The 19,065-nt window shown below is 33.7% G+C and overlaps 1 protein-coding gene across 7 annotated transcripts in view; it reads left to right on the forward strand.

Moving 5' to 3' along the window:
- Pum (pumilio) overlaps positions 1 to 19,065 on the forward strand; it is a 122,762-nt gene that overhangs the window by 10,746 nt on the left and 92,951 nt on the right. The window lies entirely within an intron of this gene.

The raw sequence follows: 19,065 nt of genomic DNA on the forward strand, positions 1-19,065 counted from the left end.
CGTATTTATCACAGGTTTAGAGTATGTTTATGCAATATTAATTCTAAATTTTGTTTTATGGTTTGAAAAGGAATTAAGTTTTGAATACAGGAAAATAATAAAAGCACATATACATATATTCACTCACCTTTTCCTGTTTCCATACTTTTTTTATTTTTGCTTTTTCTCTTTGCAGAGATGCCAATAATGTCGTCATCTTTTTTTTGCACATGTCACTATCACATTCGAGTTCTTTACTTATTTCTTCTTATAAAAAAAGTATGAGAACAGGAAAAGACGACTAAATATGTGTATACATATGCGTGCTTTTATTATTTTCTTGTATTCAAAGCTTAATTCCTTTTCAAACCATAAAACTATATTTAGAGTAGTACCAACTATATTTAATATTGCATAAACATACTCTAAATCTATGATAAATACGCAATAAATTTATAATATATATTGCAACGTTAAAAATACGATTGTAAATATAAATATGCATTTTTTTAATTGTTATAATGTTCGGGATTTTTAGCGTCCCGTATATAATAATCTTTTCTGCTCATAATCACTAATTAATTTTAAACATTTTTTATCAGACCATTCCATTTTGTCTATCAGTAGTCGTGTAGACTGCACATACGTGGATAGAATCAAATACAGCGACTGGGCAATTACTCACGTTTTCTTTCATCGTTCATTTTTTGTTTTTTGTCATTATTTATCTAGCTCGAAGCTTAACTACTAGTCTACCACCCGACAAAGCGTATAATCTGATCATAAAAAGCATCTTTTGATGTTTCGTCGAAATACCGACTTTTGGTGGGACACTGCGAGCCAAACCGCGTATCATCAAAATCCTTGCAGATTCGTGGGGTGAGTACGCGATGGTTCGCACTGATGTTCGATTCGAGGTTCGCGAGCCTCGCGCGAGCCCGTCGGCTCGACAATGTGGACGCATGATCGGCTCGCAACGAAGTTCGGCTCGTGGTTCGGCTTGATAATGTGGACGCATGATCGGTTCGCGGCGAAGTTCGGCTCGCGGTTTTGCTCGATAATGTGGACCCTCCTTTACGCTGCGTGTTTATGTTCCCGCGATCTCTTGATTGCTCGATTGACAAAAGTGCTGCTTTGCGATCGATTCGATGCGGATTCAGGTACGAGATCTAGTCTTCTCGATGGTATTCTCATATTTGCACTTGGAATAGAGCGTATGTGACGTTTGAAAAAAAAAAAAAAAAAAAAAAAATATATATATATATATATATATATATATATATATATATATATATATATGTAGCCCAACCTGAATCTATAATGAATAAACCAGAGGTAATATTTTTCTTCGCCAGTAATAATTAACAAAGGAAAATGTTTAATTCCTAACGGACCTAACTGACCGTTTATTGATCTATTAAATACGAATTAAATACATTTTTTTAACTTAAATGCAAAATTTTATTTCATGTGACTCGTAGCTCGCTTGTAGAAGCGTTTACTTCCGTTTCCATTCCGGAGGTTGCAGAGAAATTCTAAAATTTTTTATTGACTGGAGAATGAGAAGGGAACTTGAGTACATTATTGATATATCAGAAAAAGTATGAGAAAATGTAGCCTAGAAGAGCTTTTGTTTACGTTTACATTACGTGTATAATTTATCGTATATTGAAGTTGATTAGATTCCGGAAGTAAAAGTTAAAAATGTAGAAAAATCTACGAATATAGTAAGTAAGAAAAAATAAAAAGACACGAATTGCAAATTATGATTAGGTAATGCGTTTGTAACTAATTATTGATAGTATATTAACTTATTGATATTGTTATTGAAAATGTTGATAACAATTATATGTTATTATTACATTGATGGTATTAATGTCTATTATTATTGATTGTTGCTATGTAATAGCTAACATCAGCTAATCAAGTTTATATATATATATATATATAGTATCACACGATATTTAATAACTAGCATGCCCCGCCGGGCTTCGCCCCGGAGAACATGTGTATTAAGACACGCAAATAGTCTCTCTCTCTCTCTCTCTCTCTCACCCCTCCTCCCCCTTGTAAATGTATTTTTTTAAGCCAGTTTCCAAAAAGATCTATATATATAAAGGAATCGGTAATGAAAAATTATACACTTCTTTAACATTCAATCAAATATTTCCCCAAAAATTTGAAAAATTTTTGATACCGATTTCCAAAAAGATAATTGTTTCCCAACTGATTTCCAAAAAGATCGGTAACAAAAACTATACACATAATAGCGCTCCCCGTAGAATTCTATCCCTACTTCACATACAATTCTTTAAAATTCGGTCAATAAATTCCCGAAAAATTGAAAAAATTTCGGTACCGGCTTCCAAAAAGATCGGTAACAAAAAATTATACACTTTATAGCACTCCCTGGAAAATTCTACCCCTGTTTGATCTATAATTCTTTGAGATTCAGTCAATTATTTCCCGAAAAATTAGAAAAATTAGAAAAAACGGTTTCCAGGAAATCGGTAACAAAAAACTATACACATAGTGGCACTCCCCGGAAAATTCTACCCCCATTTTATATACTTTTGGTAAAAATTCGGTTTAAGTAGTGTTTGGGCTAGGCGTTGATGAGTGAGTGAGTGAGTCAGTCAGTCAGGACATCTTCCTTTATATATATAGATAAGTGGAGTAGTTTAGAATTAAAGTACGGAATTGCGAAAATAGTTGAAAAGCAAATATAGAACAATAAATTAACAGCTCAATGTGTTGAAAATACCAAGATCTCAATATTTGAACAAGAGAATTAAGAATATATATAGGAATTTGGCTATATATTTTAGATATATAGAAACGTAGATTCTGTCTAAATTTGTCATTACAAACATTGGTCAGAACTGTTTCTGAGAGTTACTTTATTACCAATGTCCTCGTACTCCATTAACCTTGTATTTTATTAGCTGAATAGCTAGTGATAGTGTTACCTAATAGTATTACCTTGTAACGACGAAGGTCATTAGAAAGCTAAGCACGTGTTCATAATTTATTTGTATTTTTCTTTTATTTTTTTTTCTCTTGTTTTTCGTAATTGTTTCGAATCTACTTCTTTCGTTGCTATCTCTATAGTAAAAGTATGCTACTCCTCTTACTTCACGTATAATTATTCATAAATTAATCTACAACTCGTGAATGTTTCACGAGCATTATTTGAAAACAGAATATTGATTATGTAAAAGAATTAAACATTCATCTCTATTCTAAAAAAAAACTGAAAATAAAATAAACCGAGTTATTTATAAAGTAACATTCTTTGCATAAAATTCTTGGAGAAGAAAACATTTTTCTACCTGAACGCTGCGCTCTTGGCTGCGTTTATTTACAGATTAAATCCTTGAATAAAGAGTGATAGAATGTCAGTAAATATCCGTAAAAATAGATTCCTTAAAATATCATTTTTCTAATATCTCTCTTTGAAACTTTCAATTGGATGTAGTTATGCAGTAAGGAACCAAGCGCTATTGTCGTTTTTGTGATTTTTAATTCTGTGTTGCAAAGTGATATCATGAAGATGAAGGCCTATAGTCGATTTTCTAAAAACGCATATAACTTATGGAAATGTATTTGAGGAAGATTATGGTTTGGTATATTTGAGATAACATTGGCGCAGAATCTTATTTATAATGATTTAGTGGATAAGTAAGGTTTCAGAATTGGTTCCGCATTGCATAACTGCGTTCAATTATCGAATAAATATATGTTCGTTTACATCTTCGTAGACGAAATTTAGCTAATAAAGTGATTTTTATACATTTATATGTATTTCAGAGAATGAAAAATGCTGCGAGATATTTCACAAGGGATCGTTTTTAATAGTTTTCAGATGTTTTCGGGATTAAAAGCTGATCATGATCACGTATTTCGAAATATGTGGAGTATGTAAAGAGAAATGAGACACAATCAAATTCAAGCATAATTAAATATATTGCGCTGGTCGCGAGAGTCGATACGAGTGGCAATCATCGACTGGCATAGATATCGATTTGCGTGATCCACTTAAGCATCGTCTACAATACACGGAGTAAGCGTGGAGTAAGTATGTGTAAGCATTATAGCTTGTTGCGTCCTGATTGGCCGAGCGTAAGTGTAAGTGGAAGAGTAAGAGTAAGAAATAAAATTAATTTATTTCGCTTACGCCCTTACGCCACCTCTCTTAAACCGAAAATAGCCCTCTTACGCCTACTCTTACTCCTTACTCCACGCTTACTCCGTGTATTGTAGACGACGCTTAATGCCCGATCTACAATAGCTGTAGTAAGCTGTAGTAAGCCTCAAGATGTAAGAAATTGACCAATCACAGTTGATTATTCTCCTCACATTCGCCTGTAATTGGTCAATTTCTTACGGCTTGAAGCTTACTACAGCTTACTACAGCTATTGTAGATCGGGCATTAATCTTTCGTGTTACTCTCGAGACATAGTCCGATTTCGCTTGCCCTGGTCATTTACAATCTGGTATCTGCCGTGACTCTTCAACCGTGCATATTAAAGGCTAAATGTCAAAATTATTATCGATAACGTCTAATCAATGAATCATACTGGGTGAATTATCAGAAATGGGACACTCAAGTATTTATATTTTTTTTTCTTGAATTTCACAAGATACGAGAAAGCATGTAAGAAAAACGATTTAAATAATTGCAAAGAACGAATGGGAGATGAGCTTAATCTTTTTTCTCTCACGTTTGTTTTTCTCGAATAATCGAGATTAATAATATCTCCATTGTTAATGCACTTCTATTTAAGTACTTTTATTTCTTACAGCTAATACAAACCATATATTAAATTGTGTTACAATGTATTAAGTGCGATTAACATCGAGTATCCTTCACCTGCATCCTAGATTGAGTAGTTAAATTCTTATCTCTATCGGAGAACAAAGAGGAAATAGGCGCGTACATGAGTTCGAAATGAGGTAAAAGTTACAGCGAGACATGGATGACACTTGTATTCCGAGACGAACTTTCTTTCTGACGTAGTTCTTGTTACTGACGGAGATTGGTTACGACGTCAGGATGGTTGTTACTGACAGTTACGTAGTCAGCTGTTACGTCGCGTGAAAAAGAGAAATGCACGACTGATAAGCATTACACAAGATCAGTATTACTCTGCGATAACGTTGTTTCATAATCATTTCCTCGTTTTATCTGGGATAGTAGACCGAAAGGAATCTGAGTCATCGAGACTTGACGTGGATATATGTATATTTCGGAATGTAAGGCGGCACGCTAACAATAAGTTTATTAACCCGTTGTGGTCACACCTCCTAAAAATAACGTAGTGGTCACACGGGGTCCAATGGACCCCACAACAGTTTCCATTTGCGTTCTTTTTTGATGTATCGACTCAAACCTTGAACTGGAATTAATTTATGATTTCCTCTTGATAATCCAATAATTTAAAAAATTTTTTTATGTTGAAAAAACGCGAGAAAAAAATTTTTTTTTCGAGAAATTTGATTTTTTTCACAAAAATATTCATCAAAATTTTTTGAGATAGAGTAAAAAAACTTTGTGCGTTTTACTCTCAAAATAATATACTTTTAAGAAAAAAATAAAAAAAAAAAGCCTGGGGTCCACTGGACCCCATGTGACCACAACGGGTTAACTCCACTATTGAGTTGACGAAGTTCATCACAGGTGTAATCCCACGTCTGCACCTGTGATCTTTTCAAACGCTTCGGATTTTAATCTTATTATTTTGAAACAACACGGAAATAACAGCAAAAGTTTCAACAATTGCAAATGGAAATGCTAATAGCTTTATAAGCGATTGCACAAATAAAGGGAATCTAATATCACAGATTTATGCAAACACATACCTAATCTTATTCTTCATTTATTTTTACGTGACTTCTAAAAGTTTCATCTAACAATAAGTGAACGAGAAAACAATTTTTTATGAATTCGATTTTTGCTGCAGACATGTGTCTGTCGAACGTTTTGTTTTTGCTTCGAAAGAGAAACGAATTATTTTTACGCGTCGTTTCTCGTGTTCGAAATTATACTTCAGTTTCTCAAACTCCAAATTTTCGTGAAAATTTATGGCACATCCGAGGGCGCTTCTGTGTGTGCTTCGTGCGAAAAGGTTCATTTATCGCGGAATAGACGCGTGTCACTGAACTTTATGCGTAACGGTATCGGTAATCGATAGTTGGTTGTGCCGAGTTGGAGTCTCGAAGTTCGGCAGCGAGAGAGACGAGTCGCGTGCTCATTATCAGCGTGAATTCAAACCACAGCATGGGGCCCTTTACTGACCGGTGTACGTAGAGAGCATTCGGTGTTCCTTATCTACGGTCAAATTCTGCCGCGTCCGGTGCATTCCCCCTTTTCACATTTTACTGCAGCGATCGAATTACGCGAACTTATCATTCTTATCGTAGACATTTATTTCTAGGACATGAAACTTGCTGTTATTTTTATACAGTCTTTAGTAGCGCAATTTCAAGTCTTAAATTCTTCTATCACTGTCTTTCTTTCTATTAATTGTTGACTATTTTTAGCATAATCGAACTTAATGTGATTAGTATCAGGGAGACAACAGTAAAATTAAATATTAATCTTGAAAATTATAATAATGTTAAAGACTTTTTTCGTGGACGACTTTGTTTCATCTGATAAACATGTTTCTTGGCTTCGAAGAGAGACCCGTCACGACTGAAAATTTATTAGCTTCAGTTTTCTTCTAAAAGTAATACGTGATATAAATACCGACGTTTTAATCCTAGAAAATAATAGGGATTGACCAATAACTTTACCAGAGAAAAGTAATATTTTTTTTAGTTATTTTATTCACAGAATGTTAGAAATTAAATATTATGATTTTCTAACAAGTCACATTTAAGATAAGGACACGTAATATAAATACACTGTGTATTTTTTTTTAATAGAACGTGTAATGTTAATATATAGGCGGTATAACATTAATTAAAACATAATTTTGTTTTATGAGAGAAATTGATTTGATGAGAGGAAAAATTGATTATTCATATCACCGTTATCCATATCGGCAAGTTTTCCGTCCTTTTCGCGGGCTTTGTGATAATCGCAACACGATAACACTTTGCGCGGTGACAGACATCGCGTATCTCTCGCGATAAACGTGACCCGTGCGTGCGTATTGACCCATAGAGCGCGGGACTCATCTTCTCTTGTTGTGCGACGGATTTCCCGCGAGTAGACTAGAGGACAGTGGCCGTGACCCATGGCCGAGGGTACTGGAGAGGAGGGGTCGGTGGCCCCGTGGCAGTTTAACGACGTCCACGCCGCGCCGCATCGTTGAGGAAAACGTGGGAGTGCGGCGGAGATCCGAAGGGGGAACCGGGGCGAGCGAGGATGGTCGGTGCGAGCCGTGGTGGGACGAACCGGCGCGGCACGGCGTGTCGCGGCGCGAGTCCCGTCTGGTCTGGTCGTTGGCTGGCTAGAGAGAGGATCGAGCTGGCACTCTAGCACGCGGATATCTAACATTCTTCCACGCGTCATTCTGAAAGTTTTCGTCGAAAGATTAGAGTCGAGCTCTGCCACATTGCGCGTTAAAATAAATTAAGGGGAGACATTGATGAAAATTTCGTCGGAAATCGTGGAGTTGTCGAGTTCCTAACTCTTACACAACGATGACAATCTCTCGCGCTTTGTATCTGACATCTTTTTTTCTTGAATGATTATTTGTAGCACTATACATTGAAAAAAAATCTGATTCGTTCATTTTCCACCAGAAAATACTGGTTGAATCTACTGGAATCTGATTGAATTAATAGGAATTTTGGTTGTATTAATTGGAATTTCTGGTTACATTAATTGGAAGAATCTGGTTTGTTCATTTTCCACCAGACGTCCAATTAATTCAACCAGATTTTTTTTCAGTGTATGCAGGATAATTTTTAAGAAAAATAGAACTCAGGATTTTAGAACTTTAGGAGGCGCGAAATATTCGTAAACTGAATAAAAAATTGGATCGATTGGAAATTGGAGAAATAGATTGAGTCCAAAATTCCAGTGTCGATCGTTTGCTTGTATTTGTCTTATTCTTCTAAAAGTATATAGCAAGAACTATAAGTTTAAAGTAATTATATGTATACATATATACATATATATGTATGCATATATTCACACACAAGAGAATGTACTTTACTTCGATTATATTATTAAAAGTAGAATAGGGTCGAGTGATAATGAAAGCTGATATTTTACGATCAGTTTTCTACAAAAGTACTTATCGACAAGGGAATGATTAAGATCGATCACGATGCGATTCATGTAATTTGAGAACGACACATTCGCTGTTTGTTAAAGCTCTCTCGATACCTGGCATGGACGTCACATATCTGTAATAACGCTATCTCTCTTCTCCATACGAGTCGATCTCGTGGTTCCTCTCCGCTTAATATACGGATTGTTCTAGCGAGGTCACTTTGAATGGGACGACTAACCCTTGTCCATTTGTTGCACAATAAAGCAAGCAATGTGACACGAAAGGTTGACCATTGTCATATCTGTAAAGCAAAAATAACATGTTCAGAATTTTGAAATAATAGATAGAATTGTGTATCTTTCCTAAGTTCTGGAATTTATGATGAAAAAGAATTCTGACGGTTAGATAAATAAAATACAGATTCGAAGGTTATTAGGATCTAAATGCCTATCTAAACCTAAACGAAACTTCGTGATAACTTCTTTATTTCTATCGATTTGAATTTTTTTTGATAGAACTGAGGCTATCCAGCGCTATCTAAAACTTAAAAAGATATTAGGATTAATTATAATTGAAATAAATAAATGAAGATTGATTCTCCTATAATAAAAACATAAAGTTAGCGCCTCATATCTTAAATGTTTTTTTTAAAGGTGTCAACGATTCTCTAGAATTCTTTCGGAAAGAACCAAAACTTTATAATTAATTGTATATAAATCAGTTGTATAAGTTCCGATTGTATAAAAATGCTAAAATGGAATGCTAACTTTGCAAAGAACTGCCATTGACGCGGCCAGCTTTATTGTTTTTTTTACTCTTTTCTGGATTAAAATCATGGCGGGTTAAGCTTTGTGACCACGATACTATAAGAAATCGCTCGGAGATCTCGGACGGAAAAAGAATTAACCAATCGCATTGGTCAATTGCAGAATTGTTTAAGGATGTTCTGGCTATACAATCCCTGCTAAAAATTAGCTTTCAATAAAAAATTAGTAAAATGAAGACTGCATGTATGTCAAACAACTCAATTTATATATATTAGAAAGGATTACCGTTAACAGTTTGAGTATGGCTTTTTGTCATTTAAATAATTAGTATTGTTTAAACAATCAAAAATAAAAAAATTTTACCAAGTTTTTGAAACTTAAAATACAATATCAATGATGTATGTTTTATATACATATAAAAAAAGTTTTAGAAATATCACTGTTTTTATTTATATTTACCGCAAAAATGTCGATTCTCCATAAGAGATAATGTTAATTTCATCAACTTTAAACTTAAATTACTCTTAAATCGTTTAGTAAATCACTTACAGAGTATTTTTAATTTAATTTAAAAGAAACATCTCAAAATTTTAGCGATTTCTGAATATATATTTGAAATACCTCCAATATATCCTTAAAATTGTTATAACTCAGCAACTGTTTAGTGTCTGTTTCAACTTTTTTGCAGCATTAGGAAGACTAAGGGCCACTTCGACCAAGCTCCGATTAACTTAATCGTTGATTAGTCATTTGTCAATCTGCTTCATGAGTAAATGCGATTGGTCATTTTCAATGGACTAATCAACGATTAAGTTAATCGGAGCTTGGTCGAAGTGGCCCTAAAAGAACAATGTCACAAATTTTTATCGACTTTTCTACGACTGTTATTCTCTACGACTGTCATTCAACAGATGGAGTAGACAGTGAAGGAAAAGGAAGAGAGGAAAAAGAGAAAGTGAGGCTGCATAAACCTTGCTCTTTATTTAAATCAGTTTTAAGCGATCCATAAATCACAAGAATTAAGTCACGTTTTCTTGTCACATCCGCACTTTGAGGGGGAATAACTGATGTCAACTCTTCACTAATGACTTTGTTAGATTTTCACGATTGTCACTTGTTCTGTGTTTCGTCTAATTCTCGGAATCTCTTCTAGCTTTTGAAAAGCAAAAAGATTCCCTCTGGATCTTTTCCAAATTATATTACATGTTTTATGAGGTATTACATTTATTTTTTCGCTTCTTTTTTCACACACACACGCCATTATTTTCATGCACTTTATTTTTAATCTGAGATATTGTAAGAAATTTAAGACTGCTCTTCTTCAGTAGAATAGGATTGCCGGAAAACATAAAATTAGAGATATTTTCAAACTAGAATTTAGAGTGATCTTTACCTGAAATTTTTGATTAATATAAAGCAAAATGTTTATATTTATTGCACTTTTTTTCGATTCGCGTATATTAACTTTTAGTTTTTTCTATTTTTGATCTTACAATTATCAAGTCTTATCTTTCTTTTATTAAGGGACTAGCTGCCCCGGCGAACTTCGTACCGCCTAACAGTAATGAATGTAGTGATAAGACACGCAAATAGTCCCTCTCTCTCCCTCTCTCTTTCTCTCTTCCTCTCTCTTTCCCCTTTCCCCTCTCCCCCTTTCCCCCTCTTTCTCCCTCCCCCCTCACTCTTTCTCTCTTTCCCCCTCTCCCTCTCTCCCTCTTTCTCTCTCTCCCCTCTCTTTCTCTCTCTCCCCCTCCCTCTCTTCCTCTCCTCTCTCTCCCTCTCTCTCTTTATCCCCCTCTCTTTCTCTCTCTCTTTCCCCCTCCCTCTCTCCCTCTCTCTCTCTCTCTCCCTCCCTCTATGTATTTTTTCTATGTATTTGGATATTTTTCTAGATTAATTTTTTTTTACGTGATTTTTTTCGATATTTTATTAGTTATTCTGCTATTCCGGAAAATTCTACCCCTATTTCATATATTTGTGGTAAAAATTCGGCCCAGCCGTTCTTGAGTTATAAATGGTGTAACTAACCCGACTTTGTTTTATATATAAAGATATCATTTTGAGAGGCGCAAATTGCTCTGCGCAAAACGGGTTTTACCCTCGTTTATTTTGCTCTTTACCTCTTCACTTTATCTCTTTTCTCTTTTCGTCTCCCTCTCCCTCTCGTTTGGTGCCATGCATTTCTCTTCCTGACTTCCCTTTCTCTCTCCGTTCGCGCTTAACGTACAAAAGCGTCTCTGGCGACGCGGTCGATACTCACGGCGTATCGCCCCTGGCTGACCGAGCATCACCCTTACTCTTAGCCTTACTTTTCCGAATCTTTAGACAAATCTACCACTTCGTTCTCCGCATCACTTCGCCATAACACTTCCGCACGCGAGGCAGCGATATAGCGATGTACCCAGCTGGTACCTTTCAATAGTTGTTATTCTTCTGGAAAAATCTTGAGAAATTTTCCTTTCCTTTTGTCAGAAAAAGAAAAAAAATATATAATATTAAATATGTAAATTAAGAAGATTAAGAGAAATTTCATAAATCATAGGAACTCGTTTGATTTTCGAACTCCTTGGTGTAATGATGAGGATTACATATTTACGATAGTAATTTTTTGGAACCTACATTTGCTATTACTTTTATTTGAGAGATGATGATAAAAGTTATTGATTATCGACGAACTGTTTTAACTGATTGACATGCGTTAAATTTGGACTTGTAAGCTAATTTATAATTCATTAACGTTATGCGCTGAGAATGATCCACAGAAAGGATCGAAACGTACGCTAATATTGTTTTATTTGTCTAAATTATAATAAATTATACAGCGCCCTAATTACCGCACCTGGCTCTTATTGCCAAAGAACCCCGCCACATCCTTATGAAAATTGAGTTTCGATGAAATTAGCTGAAAACTTTGGAAATAAATAATTTATGTGATGCTGATCAAAAGTCACAATGGGCAAGATTCACAATAATCAACCGTTTAGACGCTATCAGCGTTCAAAAGTCAAAATAAGGCGTTATGTTATAGTATTACTATTGTGGGACAGTGGATTGCAATGTACTATTCTACAGAATCACAATAACTTATTCTTTTTGTTAATATAACAATACTTATTTATGTGAAGAAAATATGTATACATGCATGTACACGGAAAGAATTTTTTGTTATATTTTACCCTTAAATTCACTACAAACTTGGGACAACTTGGCGGCAACCAAGGAATTTTTAAAATATACAAAAGACATTTTACAAACAATGTGATAAAAATTACCAAGCATATTGGTAAATTTTGAAAAATTATTGAAATTTCTTAGATATATTTTAGTAAAATTAATCAAACATTTTATATTTTAATGTAATAGATATTAATATTTTTTATTATGGTGGATATTAATCAGAATAGCTCGCATAAAATTTTTGGTGGTACATTGTCCCATAACTACCATGATTTCAGGGTAAATTTTAAGAGAAAATGCTCTCCGTGTGTGTGCGTGTGTGCGTGTGTGCGTGTGTGTGCGTATATATATATATATATATACATGAATTATATAATCTTATAACGTACATAATTAACTTACATGTATATACATGCATGTACATATTTTTTTTACATAAATACATATTTTTGCATTAACAAAAAGAATAAGTTGTGTGATTCCGTAGAATAATACATTGCAATCCAGTGTGCCACAATAGTTCTGACATAACTCCTTATATTTGATTTTTGAACGCTGATAGCATCTAAACGGTCGATTATTGTAAATCTTGCCCATTATAACTTTTGATCAGTATCATATATATTATTCCATTTTAGGTCCATTTTGGGCGAGGTTTTTATACTTGAAGAATCCATAGAAAACAAATATCTTGTTAAGTCTGAGACAATATTCTTGTCCGAAGAAAAACAAATATATTTAGGAGCTCGCCTTGTATCAAATATTAAATTTATTCAGAAACGAAATGTGTGTCTTTTGTGAGAAGTGTAAAACTTTTATTGACATATTACCTTTGTTTACCTATACAAGAGACACGGTGGTGTCTCGCGCTAGTTATATACGCGAAGCGAGACCACACCGTGGATCTTTTACGCGACGCGACGAGTTGCAAGTACCCGAGATTTTGAGATCTTGATAACCAGTGAATGGGTCAAAGCGAGACCACACCGTGGATCTTTTACGCGACGCGACGAGTTGCAAGTACCCGAGATTTTGAGATCTTGATAACCAGTGAATGGGTCAGATTCTAACTAGGCTTAATGGATAGTTTGAACCAAAATATATTAATCTAATCTTACAGAAATTTATCGAAAAATTCGATAAATTTTAGATAAAAAAAATCTTTAATAACGCAATAACGTAGGCTCAGACCTGAATTCCAGTTCTGAGTCTTCCCTTGTTAGTTATTATTTCCAATGCGGGTTATTAAAGATCTTTTTTATCTAAAATTTATAGAATTTTTTGAAGAAAATATAGATTAATTAGTAAAGTGGTAGGAAGAAATAAAGAGGAAAATCTTACTAGCGCGATTAATCTTTTTCTTATATTTATTTTTGTATAAAGATTTAATAGGAAGATAAAATAAAGATTTTTGAAACCTTCACTGAGAGAAATCGAAGTAGTTGTGGCAACTATTTTTTTGGCAACTGCAATTTAACTACTTGTAACTAGTTTTCCAAAGTAATAGGAACTTTAATAGTACTGAATACTATAAAAATATAGTCACAGAAACAATATTTGTCAACTATTAGTTGATAGTTAAATAGCGTCTCAACTATAATTATTATAGTTATATAGACTCTATAAAACAAGATATGACAATAACATTTTTCCAGTTTGAATAAATATTTGTTTGAAATGAACCATACTTCCAGAAGCCAACTTGGCGCGGGCGACAGCGCGGGCTCGCGCGGCGAGAGTTGGGCCCGCGCCCGCTACGCGGCGCATCGCCAGTATCTTTTCGCGTATTTAAAATTCAACATCGATTCCTATAACTAGGGCCGCTCAGGAGAGTTTTTCCAGCGATAGCGATCCTTCTAAGGATCGCCAGTCAGGTTGTGTTCACCCACATGTATTAATTAATTTTGAATTATAAATTTGTATAATATATATATATATATTACTAGCATGCCCCGCCGGGCTTCGCCCTGGAGAACATGTGTAATAAAACACGCAAATAGTTTCTCTCTCTCTTTCTTTCTCTCTCTCTCTCTCTCTCTCCCTCTTCCTCTCCATTTCCCTCTCTCTCCCTCCCTCTCCCTCCCTCCCTCTTCCTCCCTCTCCCTTCCTCCCCCTCCTTTTTCCTCCCTTTCTCTCTCTCTCTCCCTCTCTCTCCCTCTCTCTCCCTCCCTCTTTCTTCCTCTCTCCCTCTTTCCCCCTCTCTCTCTCCTTCTCTCCCTCTCTTCCTCTCTTCCTCTCTTTTTCTCTCTCTCCCTCTCTCTCCCTCTCTCTTCTTTTCTCTCTCCCTCTCTCTCTCCCTCTCTCTCCCTCTCCCTCTCTCTCTCGCTCCCTCTTTCTCTCTTTCTCTCTTTCTCTCTCCCTCCCTCTCCCTCTCTCTCCCTCTCTCTCTTTTCCTCTCTTTCTCTCTTTCTCTCTTTCTCTCTCTCTCTTTCTCTCTCTTTCCCTTTCTTCCTCTCTCCCTCTATCCCTCTACTCCTCCCTCTCCCTCCCTCTCTCTCTCTCTCTCTCTCCTTCTCTCCCTCTTTCCTTCCCTCCCTGTTTTTATATACAATTCTTTGAAATTCGGTCATTTGGAACCGGTTTCCAAAAAGATCAGTAACAAAAAATAATACACTTTATAACACTCTCCAGGAAATTCTGTCCCTACTTCATGTATAATTTTTTGAGATTCAATCATCAATTATTTCCCGAAAAATTGAAAAAATTAAAAAAACTGGTTTCCAAAAAGATCGGTAACAAAAACTGTACACATCATGGCGCTTCTCGTAAAATTCTACCCCTACTTCATATACACTCGTACAAAAAAAATAGGGAACGCTTCATAAACTCTAAAAATTAGGCTATTTTCAAACTGCTGTAAGTCGGCGAAAAATTATCGTAAAAAAAAATTTAAAAAAGCATTTTGAAGCTTGAAGTTTCAACTTTAACGCACTTTCGGTGGATTTTTAAAATTTTTTTATTTTCTTTGTTGTACGCCTTAAAAAAGAACACATTGTTTTGTTCCTTAAAATTAACTTATGTTTGACTACTTGAAACTCAATTAAAAAATTTTTTTTCAAAAAATTCAATTAACGTTTCATAAACTACATAATTTTACCTACAAAATGCTTTTTTTAAAATTTTTCTATGATTTTTTTTTACCGATTTACACGACTTTGAAGCAAAACCTGTATTTTTTAGAAAAAATGACGTAACTCGATGAAAAATCATCGTAGAACAAACAAAAAAAAGCATTTTAAAGCTCAAAATGTCAGCTTTAACGTGGTATCGGTGATTATAAAAAATTTTTTTGTCTTTTTTGTTTGGTGCTAAAATTAAAAATGTTGATTTATTCCTTAAAATGACACATTTTTAACACTCTGCAGTTTGATAAAAAAATTTTTTTCACAAAATTCAATACAAATACCACAAACTGTAACATTTTACCTACAAAATGCTTTTTTGAAAATCTTCCTACGATTTTTTTTGACCGATTTACACGACTTTGAAGCAAACTCTGTATTTTTTAGAAAAAATGACGTAACTCGATGAAAAATCATCGTAGAACAAACAAAAAAAAAGCATTTTAAAGCTCAAAATGTCAGCTTTAACGTGGTATCGGTGACTATAAAAAATTTTTCTGTTTTCCTTGTTTGGTGCTAAAATTAAAAATGTTGATTTATTGATTAAAATTACACATTTTTAACACTGCAGTTTGATAAAAAAATTTTTTTTTACAAAATTTAATACAAATACCACAAACTGTAACATTTTACCTACAAAATGCTTTTTTGAAAATTTTCCTACGATTTTTTTTACCGATTTACACAATGTTGAAGTTAACCCTTTTTTTCTTGAAAAATGACATTTATCGCCGACATTAGCATTAACCAATGTGCACCACGTGGAGGTTGTCATTAAATACTGCAGAAATGACGAGCTGCAGAGTCCTTATTTCTGCTGTGACACACACACACACACACATACGATGTGCAAAATCTGACCGACAACCTCCACGTGGTGCACATTGGTTAATGCTAATGTCGGCGGTAAATGTCATTTTTCAAGAAAGAAAGAGTTAACTTCAACATTGTGTAAATCGGTCAAAAAAAATCGTAGGAAGATTTTCAAAAAAGCATTTTGTAGGTAAAATGTTACAGTTTGTGGTATTTGTATTGAATTTTGTGAAAAAAAATTTTTTATCAAACTGCAGAGTGTTAAAAATGTGTCATTTTAAGGAATAAATCAACATTCTTAATTTTAGCACCAAACAAGGAAGACAGAAAATTTTTTTATAATCACCGATACCACGTTAAAGCTGACATTTTGAGCTTTAAAATGCTTTTTTTTTGTTTGTTCTACGATGATTTTTCATCGAGTTACGTCATTTTTTCTAAAAAATACAGGTTTTGCTTCAAAGTCGTGTAAATCGGTAAAAAAAAATCATAGGAAAATTTTAAAAAAAGCATTTTGTAGGTAAAATTATGTAGTTTATGAAACGTTAATTGAATTTTTTGAAAAAAAATTTTTTAATTGAGTTTCAAGTAGTCAAACATAAGTTAATTTTAAGGAACAAAACAATGTGTTCTTTTTTAAGGCGTACAACAAAGAAAATAAAAAAATTTTAAAAATCCACCAAAAGTGCGTTAAAGTTGAAACTTCAAGCTTCAAAATGCTTTTTTAAATTTTTTTTTACGATAATTTTTCGCCGACTTACAGCAGTTTGAAAATAGCTTAATTTTTAGGGTTTATGAAGTGTTCCCTATTTTTTTGTACGAGTGTATAATTCTTTGCGATTCGGTCAATTAATTCCCGAAAAATTGAAAAAATTTCTGATACCGATTTCCAAAAAGATTGGTAACGAAAAATTATACACATTATGGCAATCCCCGAAAAATTCTACTTTCACTTCATATATAATTCTTTGAGATTCGGTCAATTATTTCCTAAAACATTGAAAGAATTAGAAAAACCGGTTCTCAAAAAGATCGGTAACAAAAAACTATACAGTTTATAACACTCCCCGGGAAATTCTACCCCTGTTTTATATACAATTCTTTAAGATTTAGTCAATTATTTCCTGAAAAATTGAAAAAATTCCGGATACCGGTTCCCAAGAAGATCGGTAACGAAAAACTATACACTCTATAACACTTCCCAGAAAATTCTACCTCTGTTTCATATATAATTCTTTAAGATTCGGTTGAAAACTGTAGTAATGCATAAAGGACATACATACATACATATATACATACATACATTCATTTTTAAATATATAGATTTATAAAATTCTTTTTTACGTTAAAATTTTTATTTTTCGTTAATGCCACTATTTTTTTTATAGTTTATATAACTTATTTGTTGTTGTTATTACAACTATATTATACATAGTTGAGGCGCTATTTATCCACAATTTCTTTGCTTTAACCACAAATTTCTATAGTTGCTGATACAAATTTTTTCTCTGAGTGTTTGAATCTAACATTTTGCAATTATTTATTATATGTACAATATGATTATTTATGATAATTTTCAAGAAATAAACTATAAATAAACTCGCCGAACTTTTTGAACGAATTTAGTAATCGCGTTTTGTTAAGCGATCGCTGAGACTAGCTTAGAACAGCGAATTTGCCGCTGAATAGCATTACCCAATGACAAGGTCAAAAAGGAGATTCGCTTTCGAACTCGTTGGTACACGAGGCGGTATCACTCCTTTTTGACAGTTTCTCTCGTGGGACGTCCAACCGGATTCCAAGTGTGTTTCGCAACACACATTCAAGTTTACTACGTCTATTGCCATTGATTCGTTGAAATAATCGTCGATTGTCGCGGAATTAATTATTTATTCGAATATTAGAAAGTCACGAAAATAGAAACTCCGGAATATTTTATTCAATGATGTTTTCGTACAGCTCAAATTGTCATTTTTAATTGTGAGTGATAAAGTTATATGATATGTGAGAATTGGCTCAGAATCTTGGCCTGAAATTTTGTGAATTTATTGCAAATGGTTGTACATTAACAATATTATTATCGCTGCAGCGATATAATATAGACATTTTATATTTCACGTATTTTTAATCTAATTTTTTTTTCAAGAAATATAAAAAATTATTAAATATAGATAAAGGTTCTTCAATTTTACGTATAAAGTTTAATTAATTAATTAATTACACATTATGAATTACGTTTTATTTAGCTTGTAGTGGGATACATTTCTTATATGTATAATTGTCGAGTACTTACAACAAATATGCAGATTTGATTTATAATGTAAAATGTAGACACCATTCTTATCTCTGCACTATTAAAGATTTTTACAGTTGAGATTTTTACTTGTTTATACTAAATTTGGTTTTACTTTCAGTTAAATGCACGTCTGTATTTTCGTAGATCATACATATACATATAGTAGTGGTTATAAAATATAAAACATATGCATAATGTACTCGCACGCATACATAGTTATTACATTTATATTATAGAAAGGTATATGTATTTGTTTTGCCAATAAACGAGAAGACTCTATTTTTATATTCGATAACGTTTGGCTAATGTCGTGACAAATCGACCATTGGTTTTGGTCAGATTAATCGTCAAGACTTTTTCGACCATGGGTTTTGGTCGTTTCTGAATTGTTACGACATTCGACATTAGCCAAACGTTGTCGAATATAAAAATAGAGTCTTTCTCGTTTATTAATTATTGGCGAAACAAATACATATACTTTTCTGTTATTATACACCGTTGACCTAAAAATCGGTGTTTCAATCTTAGTAAGATTTGTTATTGCGATAAATATTATCATATGCCTCAGTGGTCGAATTGGTACGACGCCCTACACGGAATGAGGGAGGTTCCAGGTTCGAACCCTGGCTGAGGTAATATTTTTCGCAATAAATTTAATTTAATAAAAATGAGATGCTTA

This window comes from Temnothorax longispinosus, chromosome 1, assembly GCF_030848805.1.
Source record: "Temnothorax longispinosus isolate EJ_2023e chromosome 1, Tlon_JGU_v1, whole genome shotgun sequence".
Taxonomy (NCBI): Eukaryota; Metazoa; Arthropoda; class Insecta; order Hymenoptera; family Formicidae; genus Temnothorax; species Temnothorax longispinosus.